The sequence below is a fragment of the Lampris incognitus genome, chromosome 5 (assembly GCF_029633865.1).
Source record: "Lampris incognitus isolate fLamInc1 chromosome 5, fLamInc1.hap2, whole genome shotgun sequence".
Lineage (NCBI taxonomy): Eukaryota > Metazoa > Chordata > Actinopteri > Lampriformes > Lampridae > Lampris > Lampris incognitus.
In genome coordinates, this window is record NC_079215.1 from 54,606,578 (window position 1) to 54,614,256 (window position 7,679).

Sequence of the window (7,679 nt, forward strand, 5' to 3'; positions counted from 1 at the left end):
GGGGTGGCTATAGGAACAGAAATTAATCATCTTTGTACTGAATGGTGCTACACTTTATGAGCTGCATCGTGTTAACACCACTGATGTATTGTTTAAACAGCGCAGTCTAGCTGCTGCCTCTCTTTGCCCACCCCGTCCTGACGTAGCTTTCCAGCATGTGACTTGCTTCATCCGGCAAAGCAACTTTAACCACTAACTAGAAAAGTGCTTTTCCGCAGAAAAAGCGTGCGAGGTCTGAGCTGCTGAAAGAAACCGCGAGAGCATCGCTGAAAATGGATAAATAAGGAAAAGTCAGAAAGTCACTAGCCTACCTGGAATACCTGGAAACTGAAATGTGAAATGACTGAATATTTTACAAGTTTTAAAGGTATAAAAAACCGAAAAATTTGCCATAATGTGCTAAATACATAAATAGTTTTGATTGTTGAATGGTTTCTGTAGTTTAAAGTATGAAAAAGTGGAAGTGGTGCAAAGATTTCAAGGTGCTCCCAGTCCCGTTACAAACACACGCAACAAGGCTGTAACACAACTTGCAAGCATTTGCAGCGATGGTTTATGTATGGAAAAGGTTTGAATAGTCTGAAATATGTGACCCCCCCTGCTGGTAAAAGAGCCCCCCCCCCCAAGTAGGCCTATAGGTCATTGAACTGCAAAACCTGACCTGAACATTGTTCTTCTAAAAGAAGAAAGAGCTACAGTACATCAGAAGAAATGGTCTTTATTTGTTATGAGAGGAGAGGTAGAATGAGAGGAGAGATAGAATGAGAGGAGGAGGGGTAGAATGAGAGGAGGGGTAGAATTAAAGGAGGGGTAGAATGAGAGGAGGAGGGGTAGAATGAGAGGAGGGGTAGTGATGAAGATGAAAAGTGATGAAGAGGAAGGGTAGTGATGAAGACGAAGAGCAGTGACGAAGAGGAAGGGTAGTGATGAAGAGGAAGAGTAGTGACGAAGATGACGGATAGGAAGGAGGGTAAGAAGGTTGTAGGAAGGTAGGATAGCAGGGAGGTTGTAGGAAGGAAGGTAGTAAGGTTGTAGGAAGGAAGATAGGAAGGAAGGTAAGGTTGTAGGAAGGAAGGTAGGAAGGAAGGTAAGGACCAAGGTAGGACGGTAAGAAGGTTGTAGGAAGCAAGGTAGGAAGGAAAGAAGGTAGGTAGGAAGGAAGGAAGGTAGGAAGATTGTAGGAAGGTAGGAGGGCAGGAAGGAAGGAAGGTTGTAGGAAGCAAGGTAGGAAGGAAAGAAGGTAGGTAGGAAGGAAGGTAGGAAGGTTGTAGGAAGGAAGGTAGTAAGGTTGTAGGAAGGTAGGAAAGACGGTAGGAAGCAAGGAAGGAAGGTTGTAGGAAGGAAGATAGGAAGGAAGGTAAGGTTGTAGGAAGGAAGGTAGGAAGGAAGGTAGGGACCAAAGTAGGAAGGTAAGAAGGTTGTAGGAAGCAAGGTAGGAAGGAAAGAAGGTAGGTAGGGAGGAAGGAAGGTAGGAAGATTGTAGGAAGGTAGGAGGGCAGGAAGGTTGTGGGAAGGAAGGTAGGAAGGAAGGAAGCTAAGAAGGTTGTAGGAAGGAAGGTAGGAAGGAAGGAAGCTAAGAAGGTTGTAGGAAGGAAGGTAGTAAGGTTGTAGGGAGGTAGGAAAGACGGTAGGAAGCAAGGAAGGAAGGAAGGTTGTAGGAAGGAAGGTAGGAAGGTTGAAGAGGGAGGAAGAGCAGTTAAGAAGTGGCAGAAGCTGATCAAATCTACCAGGTGTCGAGAGTTGACAGTAATTAGGCTGGCAGTTGAGTTTCAAATTGATATGTGACGTCACAATAGGACTGACCATTCTAACAGGCCAAGTGCCGCCCTGACGTGAGCCTCAATGGGCTTAAAGAGATGAACATTTTGACACCTGAATGGTTTCAGTGGCTAAAAGTGTGAAGGGGGCTACAAAGTGTCACAAAATGGGCGGAAGAAAAATAAAGAAAGAACTGCAAAGCGACAGTGTGACTGGCCCGCATTCACACTGGTGATGTGGAAAGACGCTTCTCCGTCACCTCCCCAGCTGTCAGACGCGAGTGATCGTTCTGACGTGACAGACGTGTGTTTTAGGGTTTACACCTACCGCCGCGCTCTCGCTGCACCATCTGGGCTGCTTTGTCGGCCTCGTTTGGGTAACTCGTTGTGCCAGAGATCAGCGCTGGACGTGTGCAAGCCAACTCGGGGCGTTCCCATGCATATTCATATGCAGGGATGCGCATTTAGACTGCCCGTAAACTAGCTCGCGCCATGCGGATTCTCACACACGTTATCAGTGATTGGGTGCACGTGGGGCGGTGTCATTTGGATTGTTAACGTGTATTTGTGCTGAGAATGCCCACATAAAATTTTATGTCGTCGGTGATGTGTGTGTGTGTGTGTGTGTGTGGTGGGGGGGGGGTCAAACACGACTGTTTCATTTAGATTTCCCAAATGCATGACGGGACTTTCCGTCAGTGCAGTCAGTATGTAGTTGACCTAATTACGAAGCCTACTCTCGAGCTCGCAGAGAGTCCGTTCACCTGGACTCTGTGTTTACTGAGAGGGAACCGTTCCATCACTCACCAGTGTTGTAGTCGAGTCACTAAACCTCCAGTCCGAGTCGAGTCTCGAGTCCCCACTGTTCGAGTCAGAATCCAAGGCCGAGTCGAGTCCGAGTCAAGTCCCCATTACCTGAGTCCGAGTCATCAAGGTTGAGTCTCAGTCGAGTTCCAGCAGGATTTGCACGAGGGCGTGCACGTGAGTCCGCGTGTAGGTGGAACACACCTGCCTGCCCTTGCACGTAATTGAATAACGTTACGGTATTGATACAGCTATCGATGTCTTATGCCAAATTATTAGGGCCTATTACCAAAAAAAACTAACACAAACAAAAAACAGCCTTTATCGGTTAACAAGTCCTGAAAATCAGGACTCGAGTCAGACTTGAGTCCGAGTCCTGGACTCGAGTACTGCAACACTGTCACTCACTTCTTCAGTTTCAACTGACCGCAGGTACTCCCGCCCTTATAAACAACACAATGATATAACGACCGAAACCAACGATCAGTTTCATATATAAGTGTGGCCAGAGCCCTAGAAAGAGAGAGTTACGTCAACTCCGTAGACGCCAATGGGCCAACAGCAATGGCGGATCGTGGGAGCCCCGGATAGTTCCAAACAGCGCGCATAGAATATGTGTCACGTTGGAATATATCTATATCTATCTATAAATGTAAAAATCTGAAAATATTGGTTAGTAATCACCAGAAATCGCGGCTAAGCAGTTCATTTAAATGACCCGCCAAGCTTCGATTGGAACTATTCGGGGGCTACATGAACCACGCGACCGTCTCGCGTTCTGACCCCTCAATGACGCAACTCGCTCTTTCTAGGGCTCTGAGTGTGGTTAAGTGCGGTTATCCTAACTGGGCGTTTGTCAAAGCCAGGACGACACCCCAACAGTGCACCGGCTGATCGAAGATCGAAGGACCAACAACTGCCTAAGCGGAAAGCAGTGGTGATTCCATATGTTGGGGGAGTGTCGGAACAGTTGAGATGCGTATTTTCCAAACACCGTGTCTCAAATGCTTTCAAACCCCAGAAGTTGGTCCACCTCAAGGATCGGGCCCCCCAGCACAAACAAAGCAATATAGTGTGGAAAGCAAACAGACGCTGGCACAACACAGGAGAGCTAACACGTCAGGCCAGGACTCCGCAGTCTACACCCATCTACAGGTCTGTGGCCACCCTTTCAAGGATGAGGATGTGCACATCCTTGATAGGGAGGAACACTGGTTTGAACGGGGAGTCAAAGAGGCCATGTATGTGAAGAGGGAAAGACCTTCCCTGAACGGGGGGGGGGGGGCTAAGAGTACATCTGTCGCCATCTTACAATGCTGTGATTGCAACTATTCCCCCATCCTCTGTGAATAGTACGCATGGCCATTGTAACTCTAGTTAATGGTCACGATATTTTGCATATGAAACCGATTGTTGTTGTTGGTCGTTATGCCACTGTATTGTTTATAAGGGGGGGGGGGATACCTGCAGTCAGCTGAGACTGAAGAGGCCACTTAGATGAGAGATGAAACGCGTCTCCCAATAAACACGTCCAGATGAACTGATTCAACTTTCTGTGATTTCCTTACCTGGATTATTGAGCATGCATAAAATCTAGTCAAGTCAATCAAACTTTCATACACAGGCAACACAATGTGCTTTGTATAAAGTGACAATACAGTTGAAACAAAATCATAAAAGTGCAATTGTAGAAAATAAATATGCATATCAACAGGTGTTAGTGCAGTTATAGTCGTCTCTTAGATCGCCACCTTGTTTTAGTGGACAAGCTTGCAAGTACCAATGATCCTAAGAGCTTGCCATCCAGAACTTGGCTTCTGGTAGGGTCACCCAAGGCAGACAGGTCAAGGGGGGGGTTCCAGACGAAGCGCGATCCCACAAAGACCTCAACGGCGGAACTACGGAAGATGTCTCCAGGTCACAACGGCAGTGAAGGCAGATGAAGGTGGTCCCCATTCGTCTTGGTTCTCCATGCCATTGGACTCTGGCCACCCCCTGCCAAGGACCGGGTGGTGGCTGCAGGCGCAACAGCCGCTCCACGTAAAAAGCTGTCACACGCAGGCGTCCTCCCATTGTGCAGCTCCAGGATAGGCCTCTATGCCCACCAGAGGACCCAGAGGGATCCAGAGGGAGGACGGTCATACTCGACCCCAAGTGACCGCCAATGATGATGATGAATGCAGTTATAAAGGAATCGGAGCAGAATATACAAATATCAAAATATACAAAACACACACACACGCTCACACACCAAGAACTTAGCCATAGGCTATTGTGGAAAGTTAACTCAGGAACACCACAAAAAACCTTGGAGCCACCGCTAAATCTTCGCGAAATGGACTGATGCGATCAAATTAATGCAGAGTGGGAAGTCCCCGGGACCGGGCGGCTACCCTGTGGAATTTTATAAAAAGTTTTCCAATCCGTTAGCACATTTGATCTTAGAAATGTTGAGGATTCTCCCCAACAAGGTACCCTACCGCCAACACTTACCCAAGCCTCCATTTCACTGGTCCCTAAAAAGAGTAAAGATCCAAATCTATGTTCTTCTTATCGATTTATTTCGCTTCTTACTATAGATCTAAATCTACATTAAGAATACATAACCCAGCCACTGAGGATGCACAAGCCAGTGCATTCTTAGTGTCGGTCCCAAACCCGGATAAATGGGGAGGGTTGCGTCAGGAAGGGCATCCGGCGTAAAATCTTTGCCAAATCAAATATGTGGATCATCAATCAGATTTCCCATACCGGATCGGTCGAGGCCCGGGTTACCAACGACCTCCAGCTGTTGGCCAGCACGTTGCCAGTGGAAACTATGCTACTGTTAGGCGAAGGAGGAGAGGGGGCGGCATGCTCAGAGGCAGCAGGAGAAGAGGGAAGGGGTGTGAGTGTGGAGGCGAGAGTTGGAAAGTTTAAACGCTCCGACTGCTGCTGTGGAATGTCATTAGTGCCACGTGAATGACAACTTTCTTAATGGAGGTATATGGAGATAGCAAACTAGGAAGTTCTACCAGAATGCCACTTACCTTTGCACCTGGAAAGCAGTGTGTTGCAGCTCTGTTGGACTTGACATCCCTGATGATAGGAACACCCACAATCAGAACAGAAGTGGTTGTGGAACGGGTGCAGTAGAAGAGCGCACCCGACCACCATACACCGGTGGATAGGGCTCCCAGCCAGTGCAGAGAACACAGCACCAGGGGGGATACCACCGGCAGCCAGTTCAGAGCTGGCAGAGTGTCTGGACACTTCCTCCTTCAACAACCTACGTCGAACGGATGAGGTTTCCTTTCGGGATCCGGGGTGGTGAACAGTAGCCGATGATGAGCCCTCCGCTCCTGGATGCGACGGACTAGTCAGCGGAGGGAAGTCTTTGTTGTCCAGAATGTCAAATCCATTTGCTGACAGGTCGGGAGGAACAGCCAATAGGAGGAGGACAGCTAGCTGGATCAGCTGTATCAGGGGAGTTTGGGAGGTCAGATTTTCCAGAACTTGAAATTTATTTCCAAGCTGGAAAGCCTCGTGTGAGAGCGGCTGGAGGCGGCGTTTACCCCGGCAGGGTTTACTGGTCTTAACCTGGCTGAGCCACACGTCCTTCCCCATGGTAGAAAGGCTTGTAGAGTGGATTGCTTCACCCCCAGACCACAGAATAACGGTATCATTGTCCTGGGCCAACGATGCTGTATGGTCTGGGGGGCACGACAGGCTGGCACCCCTCTGATTGCCCAGGAAGGAGAGGTGTTTTGACTGTGCTGTGGCCACGGATGATAGGTCCAGGATTAACTTGTCACCCACCTCATGTATCAATCATTAGTATGGGCAAATTTGTGCGTACACACCCATGGGGTTTTTAGCCCTGAAGTTTGTCTCAGAGACCAGTGTAGAACCTGGGTAACCCTGAATTTAGACACCGATTGGCTAACACTGATGTCATTGCAGGCCTGGGTGATTGCTCGTTGCAAGGGGAATTAAAAATAACCATCATGCTTTGCTGCTGCTGTCAGACAATTTTGGGGGCTAAAAAATTCCATGAGTGTGTATGCACAAATTTGCTCATAGTAACGCTTGATACATGAGGCCTGCGTCGGGTAACATCAGTCTTCAATTGTGCGAAGGTAGGACGGCAAATCCACACACATAGCCATGTTTGTTGTCAGGCAATGAGCAAGGAAATTGGCATAGAAGTCCGAAATGTGCTAAAAACTTAAAATCCAAAGTAAAAGCAACCGGCTAGCCTAACCACGAGGCTAAAATACAGCCCGGTATCACGCCAAAGCGTGTAATATACACGCTGGTCCGGCGTGTCAGTGTCACGGTTTGCCTCGCTCAGACGTGAAAAGTACATGCGCGTATGAAGGTGCAGTGCCAGCAGGGGGCGATGATTTAAATCAATGCCAGCAACTCCCCACGGAGGAAAAGAAGCATACAGCATTTTCAAAATCCCTCACCTAACCCTAACCCTAACCCAACCATAACCTTAACCCAACCCTAAACCTAACCGTAACCATAACCCTAACCCAACCCTAAACCTAACCCTAACCTAATCCTAACCCAACCCTAAACCTAACCGTAACCATAACCCACCCTAACAAGAACCCTAACCCTAACCCAACCCTAACAAGAACCCTAACCCTAACCCATCCCTACCCTAACCTTAACCCCCCCCCCCCTCTAACCCTAACCCTAACCCTAACCCTAACCTGCTTCACCTCTTAATCATCGCCCCCCTGCTGGCACTACACCCTTCACACACGCGTGTACTTTTCACACCTGAGCGAGGCAAACCGTGACACCTGACACGCTGGACCAGCGGGTGTATTACACGCTTTGGCGTGATACCGGGTTGAAAAATAAGTCCTGTTAAGCTGGCAGCAGGTCTAGTAAGCTATGTCATGCCGATAGCCAACTTACAACTACTATAACTTAAGATCCAAACGTCCGATGACATTTTTTTACCTTGTTAAAAGGTATAGATAAAACAACCAGGATCTAAAAGTGTAGTGTAAAACTGTGGCTAAAAACTAGACAAAAATGTTAATTTATGACAGAGCTTCTAGTGGTAACACAACACGACACATGTGAATTACTACTCTCGGTTTTTTCCCAGGTGATGGG